Consider the following 24,705-nt stretch of genomic DNA (forward strand, 5'->3'; position numbering starts at 1 on the left):
GAGTTCGGCCAAGCCGTATTCAATAGAGGGTTCGAGCTCTGCCAGGAGAAGATGGTCGTGAAATTCCTTGAGCTCGACCTCAGCTTCTTGGATGAGACATCCGAGGATGAAGCCAGACCCTCCACCATCGTTGCAGCCGCCGCGGTCCACCCCCCAGAGGTGCCGAGTCCCCCCGTTGATCCAGAGGTCCAAGACCTCTAACCTTGTATTCTTTCTTTATTGCCATTTTTCTTCTTTCTTTTGTCTTCAAGAAACGTTCAGTCAATAAAATTGGTCTCCTCCTTGTGGGGGACTTTTCTTCTCTTCTTTTTCTTTCTTTCTTTCTTCTTCTTTGTAATGAGCTGCATCTTAACGCGTTGACCTCCCGATGGCAGCGCCCCGCCGAAGTGCTTCCCTTGCCTCAGGGGATTCTGCTGAAGTCTACAATCCAACGGCTAAAGAAGGAAGTCCTCCATTTAACAAAAGGTCGAAGAAGATGGAAGGCGAGCTTCGCAGGTTGAGGGAGAGTCATTCTGAAGCCACCACAGAGGCCATCTACTTTCGGAATCTCCACGTGAAGGGGATCATGGAGTACAGCCGGAGGAAGGCGAACTTTGAGAAGGAGCTTGAGGAACACAAGAAGCATGCCAGCGATCAAATTTGGGCTCAAGTTGCCAAAATTAGTTCCCTCAGGGTGGAGCTGTCGGCTGCCCAGGAGAGGATTGGCCAGCTGGAGGAAAGTTCATCCCAACTTTTGACTCGGGCTGACAGCGATCGGGAGTGGTCGAAGAAGGTCTTCGACCTCCAGCAGTAGCTCCAGGATGCCGAGGCGAGCTACGATACATACCGGGCTGGCTGGCGCAAGCAGGTGGATGAATACAAGGGGAGGCTCCGGATGGCGACCGACGAGGTTGCCCACCTTCGAAGGCAGCTAACTCAGGGGGCTCAAACTACCTCCGCTCGGGATTCCGACGAACTCCAATCCCTGAGGAGGATCGCCGAAGAACTATCCGTCACTCTCGGGGAGGGGAAGGTCGAGCTGCAGCAATTGAAGATCCAGCTGGTATGCGAGCAGCAGGCCGTCAAGGATGCGGAGGCAGAATCCGAGGTCCTGAGAAAAAGACATCGAGAGGTGGAGAACGAAAGCCAGCGATCTCATCGAAGGTACATGGAGATATTAATGAGAGAGAGAGAATTGGAAGCAGAAGTTGAACGTTTAAGGGGTTCCCTGGCGAGGATCGAAGCCGAAAATTCGAGGTCGGAGGAAGCCGGGTCCCCTTAGGACTCTTTTTGTCCTTCCATCTTCCCATGTATATATTTTTTCTTTTGTTGTTTTATCTTGTTCTTGTTGTTTTGCTTTCCTTCCTTTAGCCTGCTGGATTTTGTAGTGTATATTTTATGAATGAAATAAAAAGGAGATTTTGTGTTAAGTCGTCCACGTGTTGCATTAAATCATCGTCCGCCGAACTTCTTTTGTCTCTTGACTTGTTCGACGTTGGTGTCGTTCGGAGGTGCCCAGTCGTCACCACGTTGATTTGCTTTTCTTGTCGTCCATGGCCATAGGCTCGAGCTCATGGTCTGAACTTCGTATTACCTTGGAGGAGTCATTATTTTCTTGACCCATGTCGAGAGCCTTCTTAGAGACCGGGGATGCTTGGTAGGAGCTCCCATCTTTGTTGAGATGAAGTTCCCTATATTTTTGGTGTAGTTTATTTTTCATCTGTTGTCGATGTAGTTCGTCGCTTTCTTTTTTAATTTTTCTTCTCTTTTCTGAGTGAGGGACCTCCCCTTGCTTTTCGCGGAGTCGCGTAGAGGTGTGGAGGTGTCATTGAGGGGACTTTTCCCTTTATCGGATCATGTTGGGTGACCAGGTTTTTATCATCGTCAGGACGAGGTCCTCCTTCTGTGCTTGACGTAGTCGATCTCAGCTCAGGTTAGGATGAGGTTCTCCTTCTGTTCCCAACGGAGCTGTGGGGGCACATAAAGGTCATTGCGAGGGCCTCTCCCCCCATCCGATCTAAAAGAACTGGGTCTTCGACTTTGCTCATGTCAGGACGAGATTTTCCTCCTATTCTTAACATAGCTGTGAGGGCACATTAGGACGTTGTAGGGCCTCTCCCCCCATCCGGTCTAAAAGAATCGGGCCTTCGACTTTGCTCATGTTAGGGCGAGGTCCTCCTCCTGTCCCTAACATGGCTGTGGGGGCGCATAAGGGTGTTGTAGGGCCTCTCCTCCCATCCGATCTAAAAGAACCGGGCCTTTGACTTTGCTCATGTTAGGGCGAGGTTCTCATCCTGTCCCTAACATGACTGTGGGGGCGTGTAAGGGCGTTGTAGGGCCTCTCCCCCCATCCGGTCTAAAAGAATCGGGCCTTTGACTTCGCCTATGTTAGGGCGAGGTTCTCCTCCTGTCCCCAACATGGCCCAGGGGGCATCCAAGGGCCGTTATATGGGCCTCTCTCCTGATCCGATCTTAAAATAATCGGACTTTCATTTTACTCATGTTAGGACGAGGTTCTCCTCCTGTTCCTAACATGACCATGGGGGCACTTAAAGGCCATTATATGGGCCTCTCCCCTGATCCGATCTTAAAATAATCGAACTTTCATTTTGCTCATGTTAGGATGAGGTTCTCTTCCTGTTCCTAACATGATCTTGCTTTAATTGTTTGAAGGGGTTATCCCCAGTCGTAACAAGTCCATGCCAAAAGGGAAAGACATGCAAAGTCGAAAGGAATTTTGATTCAAAGCAAGGTCGTGAGTAGTACATTTACAGGTTTCTCGAGTCCCATGATCGTGGAAGGTCTGCTCCTCCTTGAGGCCCTCCGGTGATGGAGTCAATGGTCCTGATTGGAGGCCGATCTCCAGGCTGCTCCTCCCTCCTTGGCGGTTCAGGTTGCGGTAGGGCCCTGGGCCGATCTTCTCTACCCTCAGGCCGGCGTCGAATGAACCTATCGAGTCGACCTTGCCGGATGAGCTCCTCGATCTCGTCTCAGAGCTGGATGCATTCCTCCGTGTCGTGGCCGTGGTCGCAATGGTAGAGACAGAACTTGTTGGGGTTGCACTTTTCGGGGTGTGTGCGCATCCTCTCTGGCCTAGGGAGCTGCTCTCTGACCTCCATCAGCACCTGGGTCTTCGGGACATTGAGGGGGGCATAGTTGCGGAATCTTCCCGATGGAGAACCCCGTCGAACTCTGCGGTCCGAACTTCTCTGCCTACGTACCCGAGGAGGAGTATGGACACGCTTGTGCCCGAGAGGAGTTCGAGAACGTGGCCGAGCTTCTCTCAGCCCTTTTTTGACTGCGGGCTTACTCGAGTCTCTCGCCTGTCGTTCTTTCGCAGTCTCCTCATCCTTCATTTTGAAGGCTTCTTCCGCTCGGACGTACCCTTCGATCCGAGCCAACAGATCAGCAAAATCCCTGGGGTACTTCTTCTCCAGGGAGAACAAAAGACATTCTTCTGAAGTCCGCCCTTCAGAGCGGCCATTGCTACCGACTGGTCCAAGTTCCGGACCTCCAGCGTGACGACATTGAAACGGTTGATGTAGGCTCGAATGGACTCCCCCTCCCTCTGCTTGATATTGATGAGGGACTCTGAACCCTTTCGGGGGCGCCGGCTGCTGACAAAATGGGCCACAAATTGGTGGCTCATCTGATCGAAAAAAAAGATGGTACCCGGCTTCAGTGCCGAGTACCAATTTCTCACCGCTCCCTTCAAGGTGGATGGGAAGGCTCGGCATAGAATGGCGTCGGGTGCACCATGAAGCAGCATCATCATCCGGAAGGCCTCCAGATGATCAATCGGGTCCAAAGTCCCATCGTAGCTTTCGAACTGGGGGAGTTTGAAGTTTGGCGGGATCGGTTCCTGCATGATCATTTGAGAAAAGGGAGGGTCAGTGCAAATATCCTCACCATAAGCGGGGGGAGCGTGGCAGAGTTTTTTGATCCGTCGGTTCATCTCCTGGAGCCTCCAGTCCAGAAAATCCTCTCGACTATGGGTCTCGAGGGTCCTCTGGCAGAATGGGGGTAGAGATCTTCCAGGGGTGGAGTCGTGATCTGACTGAGGGCTCTCCACCCTCGGGTTTGTCTTTCCGAGAAAGACGGGGCGGCTGGCCCAAGTGGCCCACCCTACCACCGGATTCTGGTGTTCCGATGACACTCTTTCCAGGTGCACTGATGCCTGTGGCTACTGCTGCTGCTGTATGGCCTGCACAGCTTCAGTGAGGCTCTGACCTACTGCGCCAGCAGGTCAAATTGCTCCGCGCCAACCGTCGTTGTCGGAGGAGGAGGAGGAGGCTGGGAAACTGGAGGTGAGGCCGAAGCCTGAGATCTGGCCGCGGAGGTCGTGGATCGTCGCGTGGATGCCTTGCGAGGAGGCATCGGGCAAAGACCAAGTGGAGGGAGGAGGAGAGGACGTCGAAAAAGATGCCCGGGGGCGATCCCGTTGAGCGCTCCTTTAAGAACAAGGGTACTGCGAAGACACACACCCTTCCTCTAGCACCAATCCTGTTGGTGCAAAAATCTGCCTGCGCCGGAGAAGCTGGAGTCACGGTTGCCGTTGGGACCTGCAAAAGAAGTCTAAACCGGAGGTGGGGTTGCTCCGGCAAGACCCTCTGATGCTCAAGTCAGTTCTCTGCCTTAACAAGAATGGAGTGCTCGAACGAAAATTTTAGCAGAATTTTGGGATAGAAAATAGAGCTTAGAGAATAACGTATCTGGGGTCCCCTTTTTATAGATGGAGGGGGCAACAGACTGATAGCGATGTCTGTAACCGTCTGGCAGTGGGCCGCCCAGAGTCAGGAGGAGTTTGTTGCGAAGAGTAGTGAAGTGGAATCGTGGCTATCACTGGGGCATGCCACGTGGAATCTGTCGTGGGGAGTGGAGCGGCGTCCGTTGTCATGACTTGCCAGAGGATGGAAGAACCACGCGGTATCCGTCGCAGGAAGTGGAGCAGGATCGTGGGCATCATAGCGGTTGGCCAGGGAGTAATGGTGCCGCACGGAATTCATCGCAGGAAGTGGAGTAGAGTCGTGGCTGTTACTGCGGCCACGTCAGGGAGTGTAGGCTTGTCAGCTAAAGCTCAGTTGGAGTGTCTGACGGGGAGAGGTGGTTAGCTACCCATTTGAGAGGAGCCCAGAGTCCAGCTCCCGTAGGAGTTCGGACGAAGTCTTCCTTCAGTTGAAGTCGGGGACGAGGTCCGGCTCCCATAGGAGTCCGGACGGAGTCTTCCCGCAGCTGGAGCTGGAGACGAGGTCTGGCTCCAGTAGGAGCTCGGGCGAAGTCCACCTGCAATCAAAGTCAGGGGTGAAGTCCGGCTCCCTTAGGAGTCCGGACGAAGTTTACCAGCAGTCGGGGTCGAGGACGGAGCCCGGCTCCCATAGGAGTTCGGGCGAAGCTTTCCTGCAGTCGAGGTCGGGGATGAGATCTAGCTCCCATAGGAGTCCGGGCTGAGTCTTCCTGCAATTGGAGTTATGGGTGAAGTCCGGCTCCCGTAGGAGTCCGGACGAAGTTTACCTGTAAGTGAAGTCATGGGCGGAGCCCGGCTCCCGTAGGAGTCCGGACGAAGTCCGCGTGCAGCCAAAATTGGGAACGAGGTCCAGCTCCCGTAGGAGTCCGGGCGGAGTCTTCCCGTAGCTGGAGCTGGAGATGAGATCTGGCTCCCGTAGAAGTCCGGGCGAAGTCTACCTGCAATCAAAGTTAGGGGCGAAGTCCGGCTCCCTTAGGAGTCCGGACGAAGTTTACCAGCAATCAGGGTCGAGGATGGAGCCCGGCTCCCGTAGGAGTCCGGGCGAAGCCTTTCCGCAGTTGAGATCGGGGACGAGATTCGGCTCCCGTAGTAGTCCGGGCTGAAATCTGATAGTTGTAGGAATCTACCGTTGGAGAAGTTCAGCCGTTGACGAAGTCCGGGGTAGTTCGGATTGGAGTTGAGCCTGGCTGGAAGAAGTCTGGAAGGGATTCGGGGAACAGCTGATAGTCATAGAAAGTCGGCTGGCGGTGGAGCTTAGTGAGCACTTGGGGCAGCTTAATAGATAACTGGGGGAACTCATGTTGAAGGAGCTCAGGTGGTGTAGTGGGAGTTCGTCCGTTGGGGGAATTCAGTCAGCACTGTGGGAATCCGACCGTTGGAGAAGTCCGGAGAGATACCATCTGCGGTCGAAAGCTGGAGGAGTCCTGGGAGGGTCAATCCTGTTAAGAACTTCGGCTGAGGATATTTTATACCCAACACCTGGTAATTCCTATCACCTGCCATTTCCAATTTAGGACATTGGTCAAACGTTGACCCATGGACCTTGGATTGAAGGCCACTTGGCAAGAGGTCATTGAAGAGTTTTAGTGGAGTGTCCACCTGCTAAATTAGCCCTCAATATGGGTGCCATAATCAAATATGGCATGCGCCCCAAGTGGATAAGGATAGAGTCCCATGAGATGAGGACTCTGATCTCTTGATCAACTTGGACTGTGGAGCGCCAATCTCACTGTGCTTATCCAGTGTTGGCACCAATAGTAGGAGGGATTATGGAGATTTTTATTTGATATGATCAGATGACATCACTCCATCAATCAAAATTTTTTCAGAATTAATTAGAATTTTTTGATTGGTCGAATGATGTGGCACTGCATGGCGCAGCAGGGTCTATTTAAACCCTGTCTGCACCTAGGGTTAAGTGACTCTGCTCAATAACCAGCAAAAGCCTAAATTCTCTCCACTTCTCTATGCCCCCTCTGCTCCTCTCCCTCCCCTCTTCATGTCCAAGAGGTTGGGCATCCATCTGGTGCTTGTCCAAGGTGTGGTGGCTTCCTGATTGGAAGGCTGCAGAGATTTGTCGAGAAGCTGCTGCTCCAGCTTCAGAAGGTCTTTTGAAGATCTTCCAGATCAGATCCAGATCTGATTTTTGGAGCAAAAATTCATGAAGAGAAGATGATCCAGATCCTACTTGAGTGGATATCGATAGAGGCCAGACGACTGCGTGGCTATTTTAGAACCTCGGGCATTGCTGCGATTATCTACCGGGTAATCTAGTTACCCTAGAGATATTTTTCTATTCCTCATGATTTTAGATTTAATTTTAGATTTTATATTAGATAATAAGAATTAGATCTAATAGATCTTAGATCTAAAATATCATAGGATAATTTTTTTTGAAATATTCTGCCCCAGATCTCATTAGATCTGGAAGATCCTACAAGGAAAAAGCCGATTTTTCCCTTCAACTGGTATCAGAACCAGGTTGATGGCTCTATTTTAGATCTATTTTAGATCTAATTTTTATTTTTATTTATTTGATATTGATGGATTTTAGATATCACATCAGATATGATAGGATTTGAAATTAAAAAAATTTAAAATTAAATCTAAGTAGATCTAACATGTATGAGATGCATGACTAGACTAGGAGTAGTTTAATCTATGAATAGTCTTATAGTTTTTTGTTTTAATATGATTAAAATATAAATTAAATATAATTTATTCTCTATTTTTATGATATTATAAATATTATATTTAGATCAAAAAATAAAAAATAAAATTTAATTAATTCATAAGATTGATCTGTTGCATGCCTAGACTAGTTGTAGAATTATTCTAGTAACTGTCTAGAATAAATTTTATATTAAATAGTTTAATTTAAATCATATTTTTCAGGTGTTATATATGATGTATCAGATCTAAAAGCATACTAATTAGATCAGATTTTAATACATGAGATGTATGTAAAGCATGTATAAGTTAGATCTGAAATTATATATGTGATATGTAACTTAGATCTAACTAGTTTTGTAGTTAAATTAATATTTCTGATTAAGGTGTTCCTTATGGCCGTCTCATTCATAAGAATAAAGTAGGATTTAAGATCCTCTCCTCTCATTCAATGGGATGTTCTTATGGCGTGTAGGGGTGCTGCACGTTCATCCTTAATTAGAAATCAAAATTTATTTTTCTGTAAAATCCTAGATCCTGAAATCCTAGGATTTATTTTACATATTTTGTTTATGAACCCAAGACCTAATTAATGAATTATGCTTATGAAATCAAATTAGGTCTAAAATTGAGAATTTCAGATCTAAGCTATTTTCATAAAATTGGGTTCGGGCTTGGATAGCTCAATTAGGTCTAGTAGTTGATCAAACCGAATCAAAAGTTGGTTAGGTGGGATCATGAAAGCTAATAATTGACTAATCTAATAGGATTAAGTCTAGATCAAGGTTGAATCACATTCATATATGACTCGATCAAGTTAAGACCTAATTTGGCTCAGTGGTTAGAGCCTGGATTGTAGGCTAATCCAATTGATTCTAGTTCAACAATTTGGTGTCTAAGGTAAGTTGGGCAGATGCGACCGACTGATTTTTAATTGGGAGCTACTCGACTCGAATGCGTTCTTGTCAAGTTAATTGCATATCCTTTCCACCGGTCTCACTTACCTGACCATATGTGTCGACCTAGTTCTGATTTGAGGTGGCTAACAATTCGAGCTAACCCATGCCACTAGGTTAGTCATAATTGTTATGACTATGTAAAGTCAAGTTTAATGAGACCTAAATCAAATCTCTCTAAGAAAATATTAAGTCTAAGGTCTTCCACCATTGTGGATGTGTGGGCTCTTTTCGGAGTTGATTGTTCTCAACTGGTTACAGTGGCTCAGTTGCATCGGAAAGATGCAACCATGTCCATTAGGCATTGGATGCTACGGATTAGAGGATGGGTTGTGCTCAATATTTCGTATACGATGAGGGATCCAATCAGGAATCTAATTCATGCAAATGTTTGGTCTGACTTAACTAAGGATTGGAGCAATATTTTGGGCACGGTGAGCTTCATAAATTAGAGACCAAGTTGTGGGTGCATCATGATTAGAGAATCATTGGACAAGAGTTGTCCACTCATCGATTGACCCATCACCAATAACTGTTAGGTGAGGTGGTGAGCCAGTCGGTGAGACCGCACACCCACTAGAAATCACTAATCACGGAGATTTTCACATCTCTACCCAGTGAGTGTAGGGATCTGAAAAAATAGTGGGAGCCTAATTTGTTTAAAAATGAAACTCCTAAATAAATTGGTTAAGTCTGATTACAAAATCTAACTAGAAACTTTTGACTCTCTACGGGAAACATGTCTGCGTCCAACCCCCTGACCAAAATACTAGACACCCACAGATTGACTGAACCTAATTTTAAAGACTGGTTGAAGAACTACAGAATTGTTCTGGGTTCCGAGAAATTGACTCATGTCTTGGATCAGGACCCACCTGCCATACCAGCACGTCCGACTGCTGAACAGAGAGCGTCTTTGAAAAAGTGGATGGATGACGATAACAAAGCCTGATACTACATGTTGGGTACCATGTCTAATGACTTGCAACGCCAGCATGAGAACATTATGACTACCCGCCAAATGTTGGCTCATCTATAAGAGTTGTTTAGTAAACAAAGTCGCGCAGCCAAGTATCAAGTCTGCCAAAGACTTTTTAAGGCTAAAATACGTGATGGGCAGTCAGTCCAAGATCATTGTTTGACAATGATCAAGGATCTTGAGGAGCTTGAGAAGCTCGATGTTATTTTAGATAGGGATTTTCAGATTGATATGATCCTTCAATCCTTGTCTAATGCATATGGTCAGTTCATCATAAACTTCCATATGCATAAGATGCAGTGTACCTTAGCTGAGTTAATGAACATATTGGTTACGACTGAGCTTTCTTTGAAAGGTTCAAAAGGATCAGTCCTTACTATGAAGCGGACTTCTTCCAAGAGAAAGTCTTTTGGAAAGAAGAAGAAGTCTGCGAAGAAGCAGAAGGTGGATGAGAAGAAGATGAAGATGGAATCGAAGAAGAAGACTGCTGAAAAGGAAAAATATTTTTACTGCAATTCAGACGGCCATTGGAAGCAGAACTGTCCTCAGTACCTGGCCACCCTGAAGAACAAGAAGGATGGTCCTTCTAGAGGAATGCTCGTTATAGAATCTAATCTTACGGTTTCCTCTGCATCCAGTTGGATACTTGACTCTGGTTCTAGTACTCATTTGTGCACTTCTATGCAGGATCTTAAGGAGAGCAGGAGGCTGAGGGATGGGGATATGATCCTACGCGTCGAAAATGGAGCAAGAGTTGCCGCTGTGACCGTGGGAACCTACCCTCTACGATTACTGTTAGGATTAGATTTAGTTCTTAGAGATTGTTATTATGTGCCTGCAACAAGTAGGAATTTGATTTTTGTTTCACGTTTAGTACAAGAAGGCTATGTAATTAGCTTTCATAAGAACTATTGTAACATATTTTATAAAAATAATAAAGTTGCAAATGGTTTTCTTATTAATGGTCTCTATCAGCTACATATTGATGTATCTATATTTCATATCAAGCAAAATATGAATGCCATGGGAATTAAAAGGCCTAGAGATAGTCTAAATGATAGGTATCTGTGGCACCTAAGGCTAGATCATATAGCGGAAGATAGGGTTAACAAATTAGAAAAATCCAGACTATTGAGTCCATTGACTTCTGAGTCATATCCAGTTTGTGAATCATATCTTCAAGACAAAATGACCAAGCTCCCTTTTACAAGACATGGAGGAAGGGCCACAGACCTACTTGCCCTAATACATACAGATGTATGCGGCCCATTTGATGTGCCGGCTAGAGGCAACTGTATCTACTTCATTACCTTTATCGATGATATGTCTATGTACGAGTATGTATTTCTAATAAAACACAAGTCTGAAGTCTTTGAAAAATTCAAAGAATTCAGACATGAGGTAGAAAAACAAACAGAAAAGCCCATTAAGGTTCTTCGATCAGATCGAGGAGGCGAATACCTTAGTTGGGAGTTCCTAGACTATCTTAAGGACAATGGCATAGTCTCTCAATGGACTCTATCTGGAATGCCACAACTCAACGAGATTTTCGAATGGAGGAACCGGGCCCTATTAGATATGGTCCGTTCCATGATGAGCTTCACGGACCTCCCTGAGTTTCTTTAGGGATATTATCTCATGACAGCAATATATGTATTAAATAGAGTTCTCTCTAAAACCATTCCTACCACATCGTATGAGATATGGCATGGTAAGAAGCCAAGTCTGAGTCATCTCAGAATTTGGGGTTGTCCGGCTCATGTTAAGAGACAGCAGGCAGACAAGTTAGGGTTCAGATCTTTTAGAGCTTGGTTCATAGGATATCCTAAAGAGTCATTAGGATACTATTTCTATGTTCCGAAAGATCACAATGTGATTGTGATTCGACATGCTATTTTTTTTGAAAACCAGTTTATTCAAGATGGTGGCATCGGAAGAATAATTAAGCTCAAAGAGAATGTCTCCCAAGAGCAACGAGCTAAAGAACCTGAGGAACCCAATCAATTAGAACCAGTCCTAACACAACCTCTTCCACCTCGTAGATCGACTAGGATTTTCTATCCTCTTGAAAGGTACTTAGGTACTATACAAGAGGATGTAGAGAAAATATTCCTCATGAGAAATGAGGCTTATGGTGATGACCTCAAGACCTATGATGAGGCGATATCGGATATCAACTCTGAGAAATGGTTAGAGGCAATGAGATCAAAAATTGACTCGATGCACTCAAACCAAGTCTAGACCTTCGTAGATCCACCTGAAGATATTGTACCTATTAGGTGTAAATAGATCTTCAAGAGAAAGATAGGTGCAGATGGAAATGTGGAGACATTCAAGGCTAGGCTCGTAGTGAAAGGTTATAGTCAGCGCGAAGGCATTGACTATCAGGATACTTTTTCATCCGTAGCCATGCTAAAATTCATCCACACATTGCATGCTATTGCAGCCTATTTTGATTATGAAATATGGCAGATGAATGTGAAAACGGCATTCTTAAATGGATATCTTAAGGAAGATATCTATATGGAACAGCCGCTTGGTTTCACATCCAGTGATGATGATCACAAGATCTGCAAGCTACAAAGGTCCATTTATGGACTTAAGCAAGCATCTCGGAGTTGGAATACTCATTTCAATGATGTGATCAAAATGTTTGGTTTCATCAAGAATGAGGAGGAACCATGTGTGTTCAAGAAGGTCAGTGGGAGCGCAGTTGTCTTCCTCGTATTGTACGTAGATGACATCCTCCTGATTGAGAATGATATTTTCATGTTGACCTCAGTCAAAATATGGTTGTCTAAGGAGTTCTCTATGAAGATCTAGGAGAAGCATCCTTTATACTGGGTATTAAGGTCTATAGAGATAGATCAAATAGGATGCTGAGACTTTCACAGAAGATGTACATAGTGGAGGTGCTAAAAAAGTTTAGCATGGAAAACTCTAGGTTTAGAAATTTATAGACTCAGACTTTATGTCTGATATAGATGATCGAAAGTCGACATCTGGGAGTCTGTTCATTTGCAATGGTGTTGAGTTAGCTGGAAGAGTTCCAAGCAGACAGTAATTGCTGATTCCACCATGGAGGCAGAGTATATTGCTTCATTGGAAGATGCAAAGGAGGTATTCTGGTATAAAAAGTTTGTCGCAGAGCTTGGAGTGATGTCATCGGATGCCATCCCTCTTTACTGTGACAATAATGATGCCATAGCTCTAGCTAAAGGGCCAAGGTCTCACCAGAAGTCCAAGCATATCGAGCGGCTATTCCATTTGATCTATGATTACCTCGAAAAAGATTATGTCGAGGTTGAGAGAGTCGACTCCACAGACAATATGGCAGACCCACTGACAAAGTCATTAGGCCAGCAGAAGATCGAAGCCCATCTTGAGAAGATGGAACTTAGATATGTAGCCAATTGGCATTAGGTCAAGTGAGAGTTTGTTAGATGTGTGTCCTAGATGCCAGATTGACTGACACATTCTTGTACAAATGTAAGGACAAATTTATAATTTTGACTATAAATGAATAAAAGGGTTATTCTACTATCACATTGTGTACATTGTCTCTGTGATACATCCTTTGAGTTAGTAGGAATGTTAATCATATTTTCAAGAGTTGAAAATTTAAGGTATGAATTTATATAACCAACTCATAAACAGCTCCTAACCATAGGATCATCACGAGGATGGTGATCGATCCAGAAGATTGGTGTATAATCGCTTCTTTAGGATAGATGTATCTTGAGTCTACGGTGTGAAGACACCAGAGCGAGAGTATAGGTATTCATTGAGAATGAGAGTACTGAGCGTGACCACCTTGAGCAGTCATAAGGAAGTCTACCTTCTCGTCGATGACTAGCTCGATGCTGCAGCTGTGTGTCTAGTTCTTTGATCTGAGGTACATCGATAGTTCACCTTAAGTGTGTTATAGTTTGACTATACCATAACTCGATCTCCTAGCCATTCGAAATCTTGAGGTGTATGTTGGCTGTAGCATATTCATTGTAGGAACCAGATTGCACCAAGATGGGATCTATCAACCTCGGTAGATGAGAGGAGTAGTCCTATGACGATCGAAAGATTGAGTCCTTAAGCCCATGGCCATGGCAGAGTGAAATAATGGAAAGAAGTTTTTCATTGAGGTTTCACATCGAACTTGGATCGATCGATTGATTCATATGACTGATGTTGGATTTGACGAGTTCATCTTAATCCTAATTCAGTCGAAACTCATGATCGAAGAACTCAATCACACAGGTAGCTGCACCGAGAGGTTCATTTTTATTTTTGATGGATTGCCACCATATACTGCTAGGTATCACTGATGGATTTTGGAAGCAATTAGAATGATCTTGATGATCGATCATTCTAATTGTCTGAATTAGAAGAGTTCTGGTTCATCGAAAAAAATTTCGATGATGTCGATGATGAGATCATGACATATCTCATTACCAAATGAAAATGAATCTAACTAGATCACACAAACAAGAGTTAGGATCTGGATGTCATCAATTGAGCTAGCCCAGTTTGATTGATTTGGATTAGATCCAATTAGGTTCAAGAAAATCATGCTAGCACATGATTAAGCCTAACTTTCTCCTCGTGTAATCTTTTCTATCTCGACTGAGCTAAATATGATTTGGCTCATCTAGAGAACCTTGAGAAGGTTTTTCTCAGTCTGACTGGAGTCAGTCCAGCTTAGAAAAGACTTATCTTAATTTATGAGATGAATTTAAGATAACACCTGCTAATTCCTGTCACCTGCTATTTTCATTTTAGGACATTGGTCAAACGTTGACCCATGGATCATGGACTGAAGGTCACTTGGCAAGAGATCATTGGAGAGTTTTAGTGGAGTGTCCACTTACTAAATTAGCCCTCAATGTGGGCACCATAATCAGATATGGCGTGTGCCCCAAGTGGATAAGGATAGAGTCCCATGAGATGAGGACTCTGATCCCTTGATCAACTTGGACTGTGGGGCGCCAATCTCACTTTGCTTATCCAGTGTTGGCGCCAACAGTAAGAGGGATTATGGAGATTCTTATCTGATATGATCAGATGACATCATTCCATCAATTAGAATTTTTTCAAAATTAATTAGAATTTTCTGATTGGTCGAATGATGTGGCACTGCATGACGCAGTAGGGTCTATTTAAACCCTGTCTGCGCCTAGGGTTAAGTGACTCTGCTCAATAACCAGCAAAATCCTGAATCCTTTCCACTTCTCCATGCCCCCTCTGCTCCTCTCCCTCCCCTCTTCACGTTCAGGAGGTTGGGCAACCATCTGGTGCTTGTCCAAGGCGTGGTGGCTTCCTGATTGGAAGGCTGCAGAGATTTGTCGGGAAGCTGCTGCTCCAGCTTCAGAAGATCTTTTGAAGATCTTCCAGATCAGATCCAGATCTGATTTTTGAAGTAAAAATTTATGAGAAGAAGATGATCTAGATCTTGCTCGAGTGGATACCGGTAGAGGTCAGATGACTGCATGGCTATTTTAGAACCTCGGGCATTGCTGCGATCATCTACAGGATAATCTAGTTACCCTAGAGGTATTTTTTTATTCCTTATAATTTTAGATTTAATTTTAGATTTAATATCAGATAATAAGAATTAGATCTAATAGATCTTAGATCTAAAATATCGTAGGATAATTTTTTTTGAAATATTCTGCCCCAGATCTCATTAGATCTGAAAGATCCTACAAGAAAAAAGTCAATTTTTTCCTTCAACCCCATCATAGATCGAGTTATGTCTAACAGGATTCGATTCTTCTTTTTAAATATTCAATTATATTGTGGTGTTTCAGTAAGGGTCCATTGTGAGAGAATCCCATTCTCCTCTAGATATGTCAGAAAATTACTGGTGAGGTATTCACCTCCTTGGTCCAACCAAAAAGTTTTAATATTCTTTCTAATCTATTTTTCTACTTCACTATAAAATTGTTTGAACATTTCAAATGATTCAGATTTATGCTTCATAAAGTAGACGTACCCCTACCTCGATAGCTCATCTGTAAATATAATGAAGTAATAGTATCCTCCTCTGATGTATATGTTTATGGATCTACATACATCATTATATATTAGATCTAGAACATCACTAGCTCATTTACTTTTTCTTTTAAAAGGTGACTTCGTTATCTTACTAAGTAGATAAGATTCATAGGTCGGTAATAATTCACAATCATTAATATCAAAGATACCCTCCTTGATTAATCTATCTATCCTGTTCTTATTCACATAACCCAACCTATAATGCCAAAGATAGGAATCGCTGACAATATCTTGTTGAAAATTGTATTCCAAAGCCAATCATCAGCCTGTTGATGGTTGAGCTAATCATTATAATTGTATATGAATTATTGAACTAATAAATATTATTTAATTTTTTCATCACTCTGTGTACATCTTATTTGAACTCCTGTTTTGTAATGAAGTCTTTAGGACTATTTGAATCAATGTAGGAGGATATATCATTTAGTCCTTAAATATTATTCACAGCCAAATGATATGCTATTATTAGGATGATAGCTAAATTAAGTGTAGGTCATTGTGTACCATATATGTTGATTGTCCTCTTAACCAAAGAGTGTAAAGATATTGGTATGGCATGCAAGTGAGACGTAAGATACATCTCACTGAACATAACCAACTGCTGAGCACTCTGCTATCAAGAGTAGCTTGCGAAGGATATGGATATAAGTATCCCTCCGATCTGAGATCACCATGGTGACTTGCAAGTAACTCACTGTGCTTTAGTGCTGGACTATCTGAATTTTTAATTCAGTGATGAAAGATTTTTGGGCACAGTCAAGTACTTGCAAAGTTAGTGTGTGAGTCAAGATGAAATTGATCCCTCCAAATAAGTAGGAGTTAATGTATCAGTATGTTTTAATTCAGTAAAACCTCGATCGAGATAATCTATGTGATAGATTTGAAAAATTAAAATACAATATGAATGATCATATCAGGATTGATAGTTAAATCTTAAGTCACCTTGAGTATTTGAGTCAAAGGAATGAATTATACAGTAACCGTATGCCAATAGATTCTTGAATATTGCTTTGCAATCTTTCGACCTATTTGGATGTTGGATACCATTGCTAGATGAGCACTTTGATTGGTATAAAAAGATTATTTCTATACTATTGACTTAGGTTCGAACCTATGGGATCATACTCAAAAAAAATTTCTAACTTCATGTGGCTGATCGATGATTAAGAATCGTTCTAGAATATAATAGTCGATTCGATTGATAATTAACCTTATGCAAGAATTACAATAAATTAATTCACTAATTATTAGTAAATTATAAGAAAATTGATTAACGATTAGATTGCAAATTAGCTTAATTTGATTGAGCATTGAGGTTTGGATCAAATCTGATTGAATTGGATTTAATGTGGTTTGATCCGATTAGATTATGAGATGACTTAATTACTGAGGGTGTTCGATTCCTGATTTGATCGAAACTTAAGTTTGATTAATTTCTTATTTGATTAGAATTTAATCAAAACTATTTGTTATCTAATTAGATTAGGTTCAGTGGTCTAATTAGGTATAACCTAATTTGATTGGGTTGAGAATCTAATTAGATGAAGATTCGAATTAAAAATTCAAATAGAACATCCCCTGCGCCTCCTTTCTCTGTGCCCACCTTTTCTTCACACAAGAAAAGTTTTTGCTTGAATTTTTTCTCATGCCTAGAAGAGTTTAATGGCCACTTCTGATCCCTTTTGGTTTTGGATGAGGTTAGTTTTAATTTTGAGTTCAACAAGTTTGAACTTGAATGAGAAGTTGGAGTCCAAAACAAGTTGAACTCTTCCCTTAATCGCCGAACCCTTTCTCTATGCATGAAATAGGTTCTTTTGCATGATTTTTCTCCATGCCAATCTGAGGTTTCTCACCACTCTTTTGCACCCCCAGTGGATAAGGATCAATTGGTTAAGTTTTGAATTCAAATTGGTTTGAATTTGAACTTCATTTAACCACTTCATCCTTATCCCTATCCTCTCCCTGCCATCTTTAAAAAATCCTTCTCATTTTGTGCGACAAAAAAGAGGAGTTTTATCATGAAAAATACTTTCTTAGTGAGAAGGGGCGTGAAACAGAGAGGGGGTGAGGTTTTGTACATGAGAAATAGAGGAAGTGACCTTCCTCTTTGGGTGTGAGGTCTAGGATAGGTTCTAGGATTCGGCTCTAGTCTTTTGTGTGAGAAAAAATACAAGAGAGTCTTATTTCAATCTCCTTTACCACCATCTCCTCGAGTAGCTCCATCTTCTGATCTGAAAGAATTTAGATGATCCAAAGAAAGGAGCTTGAATCATCCATCCAGAGCTTTCGATGCGAACTAGCACTTTCGAGAAGGACGATCGGATCAGGGCTTCGAGTGGATGATCTGTAGAGATCGATCGATCTGTGTGGCTGCTCGATATCAGACAAAATCTCATACCATATCTATCAATAGTGGAGATCATCGATGTTGTGATCCAGGTGGTATGCCCAAGGCCCAAAGGACCAAGGCTAAAGCCAAGGTCCATCATTCATGAGGGCTTCATGGAGGCTCTAGGGCTAGTTGGGCCCTAGGTTGAAAGGCTGTGGGCCTTTCGGGTTCTTGAGATCTAGGTTATGTGGGCCTCAAGGGATCAACTCTTTATGGGCTAGGTCTAGGCCTAGGATAGGTGAGATTAGGTCGAGTCATGGGTGTACATGGGCTTGGATTAACCTAATCTCCCATAGAGTTGGTCAAGGGAGTTTTGGGTTTGGGTCACTTGACCCTATGTTTATATATACATGTACTGTGTATAGGTTTGATTAAGCCAAGGGAAACAAGACTCTTTCTCCCAAATCTCTCTCTTTCTTCTCCCTCTCTCTCCAGCAATTCTCCATACCTCAGGAACAAGAAACCCTAGGGTTTCTTGCCACCAGTCCATAAAAGGAAAGAAAAGAAGGGGAGGCGCTAGCCCCCTTCCCCTTTGTGCCACCAACCAAATTCCTCTCTCCCTCTCTTGTAGCCATCCAAGCATCAGGTCTAGGACCTGGAATCTCTTGCGAAGAGGTTGATACAAGTCTCTCTCAGATCTGGAGTTGATCTGAGATCGTTTGAGGCACGGGTGAGATCTCCATCAACAGATCTACAGGAAAGGCTGCAGTAAGACAGATCTACAAGGTCAGTCTCCATCTATCTTCTTTCCTATCTAGAATATCCTGATTTGAGATCTATAAATTGGACGACCTCGATCTAGGCCTGATCTAGTTGGGTACCAGATCTTAGATTTTTTAGAGATGATTTTAGAGGCGTTCTTCATCTAGAACGAAAGGCAGATGAAGAAGACAGCAACCAGGCTGATTTCGTCAAAGGCCTTCAAATGAGTCCAGAAGTCTCCAGATCTGTTTGTTGCAAGTTCTGCTACACCCAAGGTCCGTGGGAGGAGCCAGAATCATGTTTCAATAGTTGGTATCAGAGCCACGATGGTGAGGAAGCAGTTCCAAGCGTGAGAAGTTGAAGATCCCAAGTACTGAAAATTTTCAGCAAGGTACCATCAAGGTATATTCTACACTTCTTGATTTTATATTGCTTGTTTGGCTTGGATTCAGTCATGGGTAGCAATATGAAGGTCGATGTCGAGAAGTTTGATGGCAAGAGAAATTTTTACATGTGGAAAATTTGGGTGGAGGATCTTCTGGTGCAAGCAGATCTGGATCAGGATTTGGATGAGAAGTCTGAGGGAATGACAGATAGACAGTGGGCATCGTTGGAGAAGAAAGCATGCTCGGTGATCAGAGGATGTTTGGCGGATGCGGCGTTGTATTCGGTGCTGGAAGAAAAGACCCCGAAGGGCCTTTGGTCGAAATTGCACACCATGTATATGGGAAAGAATATGTGCAACAAGCTGATGCTGAAGAAGAGATTGTATAGTCTTCGGATGCAGGAGGGATCTGATGTGATTGGCACATTCAGAGGTTCGACCAGTTATGCATGGAGTTGATGAATATCGGGGTGAAGCTGGATGAGGAGGACAAGTCCCTGTTGCTATTGTGTTTGTTGCTAGGATCATATGATTCTTTGGTGACTACACTGCTCTACGGCAAGGAGACTCTGGAATATGAGGACATGGTCTTGGTGCTGAGGTCTAATGAGCAAAGGAAAAAGTTGACCAGAGATCGGGCTCCCCAAGAGGGTTTGGCAGTAGGGGAGAGGACAGGTAAAGGCAGAGGCAGAAGCAAATCCACGGGGCAGTCTAAGTCCAGAAAGGGAAAGAAAGAGATGAAATGCTTCAAGTGCAACGAGTTCGGGTACTTCAAGCGAGAATGTGCACTATGGAAGAGCAAGAAAGGAGAAAGAAGTGGCTCAGAATCAGTGAGTGCAGTTGCTGGGCAGCAGGTGGAGGATGATCTACTTGTGGTATCAGATGGTCACAGGCATTACATAGAGGAGTGGACACTACACTCTGCATGCTCACATCACTACACACCATACAGGTCTTGGTTTGCGACATACACCAAGACAGATGAGGAATCAGTGACTCTAGGCGACAATCATCCTTGCAAGGTGGCTGAGATAGGGACAGTCAGGATGAGGATGTTTGATGGGATTGTGAGGACATTGATAAATGTAAATCACGTCCCAGAGCTGGAAAAGAATCTGGTGTCACTAGGCTACTTAGAGCACAGTAGATACAGCTTCAGCAGTAGGACTAGAAGCAGAGTACTGAACATCTCCAATGGAGCTATGGTGGTGATGAGAGGCAGGAGGTTGGACAATAACCTCTATCGCATGGAGGGATCTGTGGTGATCGGAGAGTCTGATGCAGCAGCTGCAGCACAGGACCAGCAGGGGGTCTATAGGATGTGGCACTACCGCTAGACCACATGGGTGACAAGGGGCTGAGGGAGTTGAGCAAGAGAGGACTCATCTCTGATCTGGAGGATGGTGCTACAGGGGAGATCTGTGAGCCTTGCCAGATGGAAAAGCAGAGGAGAGTTCAGTTCAATATCAGTACAGCCCGCAGTGCAGCCCCTCTGGAGTTAGTACACATGGATGAGTGGGGACCAACCCCAGTTTTAGCTAGGAATGGGGCCAGATACTTCATGACCCTGATTGATGATTTTTTAAGAAAACTCTGGATTTACTTCATGAGAGAGAAGTTAGAGGTCTTCACCAAGTTCAAGATCTGGAGAGCTGAGGTGGAGAAGGAGCAGGGGAGGAGCGTGAAGTGTCTGAGGTCAGACAATGGCGGAGAGTACACGAGCAGAGAGTTTCAGGACTACTGTGAGGAGTGTGGGATCAGGAGACACTTCTCAGTTAAGGAGACTCCACAGCAGAATGGGGTGGTCGAGAGGATGAACAGAACACTTTTGGAAAAGGCACGATGCATGAGGCTGCAGGCAGGGCTTCCAAAGGCGTTCTGGATTGACACAGTTGATGCATCAGGTTACTTGGTCAATCGGTCACCTCACACCAGGTTGGATGGCAGGCTTCCAGAGGAGGTGTGGTCTGGGAGGACAGTTGGGCTGGACCATCTACGGGTATTTGGATGCATGGCCTATGTGCACATTGGAGCTGGTGAGCAGAGCAAGCTAGGCGCCAGATCTTGCAAGATGGTATTTCTAGGCTATCCGCGAGGAGTCAAGGGATACAGGCTATGGGATCCCTTGGAAAAGAAGGTCATCATTAGTCGAGATGTGACTTTTGACGAGGAGTCAGTCCTACGGAGGCGAGCAGGCATGGAGGAGCAGCAGGAGCAGGAGGAGGTCCAGCAGGGCGCTGCTGGACAGCTAACCTCTTTGATTTTACCTCTTGTAGGTACTACGGAAGGACATGACATTCAGGTGGAGAACCTACCTAAGGTGTTTTCACAAGTGGAGAGGACTCAGATGGATGATCGAGGCGGAGAGGTCCAGCAGGAGCGACTGGATCGAGGACTGATATCGGTGTTGCCCTACACAAGCCCAAGAGGACCATCAGGCAACCGGACTGATATGACTTCGAGGAGATGCTGTCATATGCCCTGGTTATAATGAATGGAGACCCATATACGTATCAGGAGGCTATTGAGAGCCAGGACAGAGAGCGATGGATCCAGGCGATGTCCGAAGAGATGCAGTCTCTCCACCAGAACCAGACGTGACGATTGGTGTAGTTGCCACAGGGGAAGAGGCCCATTGGCTGCAAATGGGTCTACAGTCGCAAGGAAGGGCCTTTAGAGCAGGGAGGTATCAGATTCAAGGCGAGGTTAGTGGCCAAGGGATACTCCCAGAAGGAAGGCATCGACTTCAGTGAGGTCTTCTCTCTCATCGTCAGACATACTTCCATCAGAGTGTTGCTGAGCATTGTAGCAGCTCAGGATTTAGAGCAGGAGTAGATGGATGTCAAGACGGTGTTCCTTCATGAGCATTTGGAGGAGAGGATTCATATGGAGCAGCCATCCGATTTCAGGGATCCAAGATCTGAGAGAAAGGTTTGTTTGTTGCAGAAGTCACTGTACGGGCTGAAGCAGTCGCCGAGGCAATGGTACAAGCGGTTCGACTCCTATATGCGCAGCATTGGACTTTCTAGGTGCGAGTTTGATCCCTGTGTTTATGTTCAGTCTCTTGAGGATGGTTCTAGGGTGTTCCTACTCTTGTATGTAGATGATATGCTTATAGCATGCAAGAGTAGGAAGGTTGTGCAGGATCTGTTGGCATCCTTATCTCGAGAGTTTGAGATGAAGGATTTGGGCCCTGCAAGGAAGATCCTAGGCATGGAGATTTTCAGAGACCGGGCCCGGAGGGTGCTGCATCTATCTCAGGGGGGCTACATACAGAAGGTCTTAGAGAGGTTCGAGATGAAGGGAGCAAAGCCGGCGGAGCTGCCACTTGCCGGTCACTTCAGACTCTCGAAGATCATGGCACCACAGACTGAGGTGGAGGCTCAAGAGATGGAGAAGGTCCCTTATGCTTCAGGAGTTGGGAGCTTGATGTATGCGATGGTCTGTTGTAGGCCAGACATAGCTCATGCAGTGAGTCAGGTTAGCAGGTTCATGGCGCAGCCTGGCAAGGAGCATTGGAGAGCTCTGAAGTGGATATTCAGATACCTGGCGGGTTCAGTTGGAGTTGGCATCTGCTACGGACAGTGAGAAGGTGCAGTGGGATACTCTGACATGTCTAGGGAGGCTCAGGGACTGATTGGTAGTTATGTAGATGCAGACTTCGATGGAGATGTGGATACCTGGAGGTCTACGACAGGCTTCATCTTTAGCCCGTATGGAGGTCCTATTTCTTGGAGATCGTGTCTGCATCCTATCACAGCCCTATCCACTACAGAGGTGGAGTACATCGGGCTGACAGAAGCAGCTAAGGAGATAATTTGGCTGAAGAGTTTGTTGACGGAGATGGGCCTTACTCAGGAGGCCATTAGAGTGCACTATGACAGCCAGAGTGCACTTCTATTAGCACAGAACTCAGTCTATCATGCAAGGATAAAGCACATCGACATTCGGTATCATCAGATCAGGGAGCTTGTGGAGGATGGCGAGGTGGAGCTGATAAAGGTACACACCAAGGAGAACCCAGCTGATGCACTTACGAAGGTACTTCCACGGGACAGCTTTTAGAGATGTGTTGAGCTGATTCGGCTGATGAACAGAATGGAACTGGTTGAGGCCTTGGGACACCAAGGTGGAGATTATTGTGATCCAGGTGGTGTGCCCAAGGCCCAGGGGACCAAGACTAAGGCCAAGGTCCATCATTCATGAGGGCTTCATGGAGGCTCTAGGGCTAGTTGGGCCCTAGGTTGAAAGGCTGTGGGCCTTTCGTGTTCTTGAGGTCTAGGTTATGTGGGCCTCAAGGGATCAACTCTTTATGGGCCAGGTCTGAGCTCAAGATAGGTGAGATTAGGTCGAGTCATGGGTGTACATGGGCTTGGGTTAACCTAATCTCCCATAGAGTTGGTCAAGGGAGTTTTGGGTTTGGATCACTTGACCCTGTGTTTATATATACATGTACTGTGTATAGGTTTGATTAAGCCAAGAGAATACAAGACTCTTTCTCTCAAGTCTCTCTCTCTCTTCTTCCTCTCTCTCCAGCAATTCTCCATGCCTCAGGAACAAGAAACCCTAGGGTTTCTTGCCGCCAGTCCATAAAAGGAAAGAAAAGAAGGGGAGGCGCTAGCCCCCTTCCCCTTTGTGCTGCCAACCAGATTCCTCTCTCCCTCTCTTGCAGTCACCCAAGCATCAGGTCCAGGATCTGAAATCTCTTACGAAGAGGTTGATATAAGTTTCTCTCAAATCTGGAGTTGATCTGAGGTTGTTTGAGGCACGGGTGAGATCTCCATCAACAGATCTATAGGAAAGGCTGTAGCAGGACAGATCTGTAAGGTCTGTCTCCATCTACCTTCTTCCCTATTTAGAATATTCTGATTTGAGATCTACAAATTAGAAGACCTCAATCCAGGCCTGGTCTAGTTGGGTACCAGATCTTGGATTTTTTAGAGGTGATTTCAGAGGCATTCTTTATCTGGAACGAAAGGCTGACGAAGAAGATAGCAACCAGGCTGATTTCGTCAAGGGCCTTCAATCGAGTCCAGAAGTCTCCAGATCTGTTCGTTGCTGGTTCTGCTGCACCCAAGGTCTGTGGGAGGAGCCAGGATCATACTCTAACAATCAATCCATGCAAAGATAATGAGTTCTAAACTCAATCAATGAGATCTAACAGTTAGATCTGATTCAGGGTATCGATGCAATCGATGCAGTTTTCATTTACATCGGATTTCAGCATGCAAAATTTTTTGTCATAGATCTTTAAAGATAGTTTAGATCTGATCTAAAGTATTTGTAAAAAATTAAAATATTTAATTTTTTATCTTTCGCTATAAAAATTTTAAAAATGCATACTTTGAACTGCCTGTTTCTCTTTTAAATGGTATCAAAGTCAGGTTGCTCTTGACATGAATGTTTTGTATATAATCTGATTTTAATTATTTAGATTTGATCTAAATAATTAATCTAGAATCTGAGTAGTATAGTAATCGAATTGGATAGATCCTCATAGCCATCCAGTTATAGGAGAAAGTAGGATTTTATGGCCCTCTCCTCCCATTCGATGGGGTTCTCCTATGGCATGTGGGGGTGCTGTGCGATCTTTTTCATGAAGATGAATAGTAGAAAGAGTTAAAAAATTTTTATTTTAGATTTGATATAATATATGTTAGATTTAAAATTAAAGTTTATTTAATTGTATGACAGTTTGTAAAAATATTTTACGAAACTTGAAACTATTTTCAAACACCGAACCCCAACCCATGTTAGCCCAAAACTTAATTGCCAATTAAGTGATCTAGATTTGAGAATCAAAGATCTAAGACATAAATTTTATAATTCATGGGTTAATGGGTTAGCTCG

Source organism: Elaeis guineensis, chromosome 13 (genome assembly GCF_000442705.2).
Source record: "Elaeis guineensis isolate ETL-2024a chromosome 13, EG11, whole genome shotgun sequence".
Lineage (NCBI taxonomy): Eukaryota > Viridiplantae > Streptophyta > Magnoliopsida > Arecales > Arecaceae > Elaeis > Elaeis guineensis.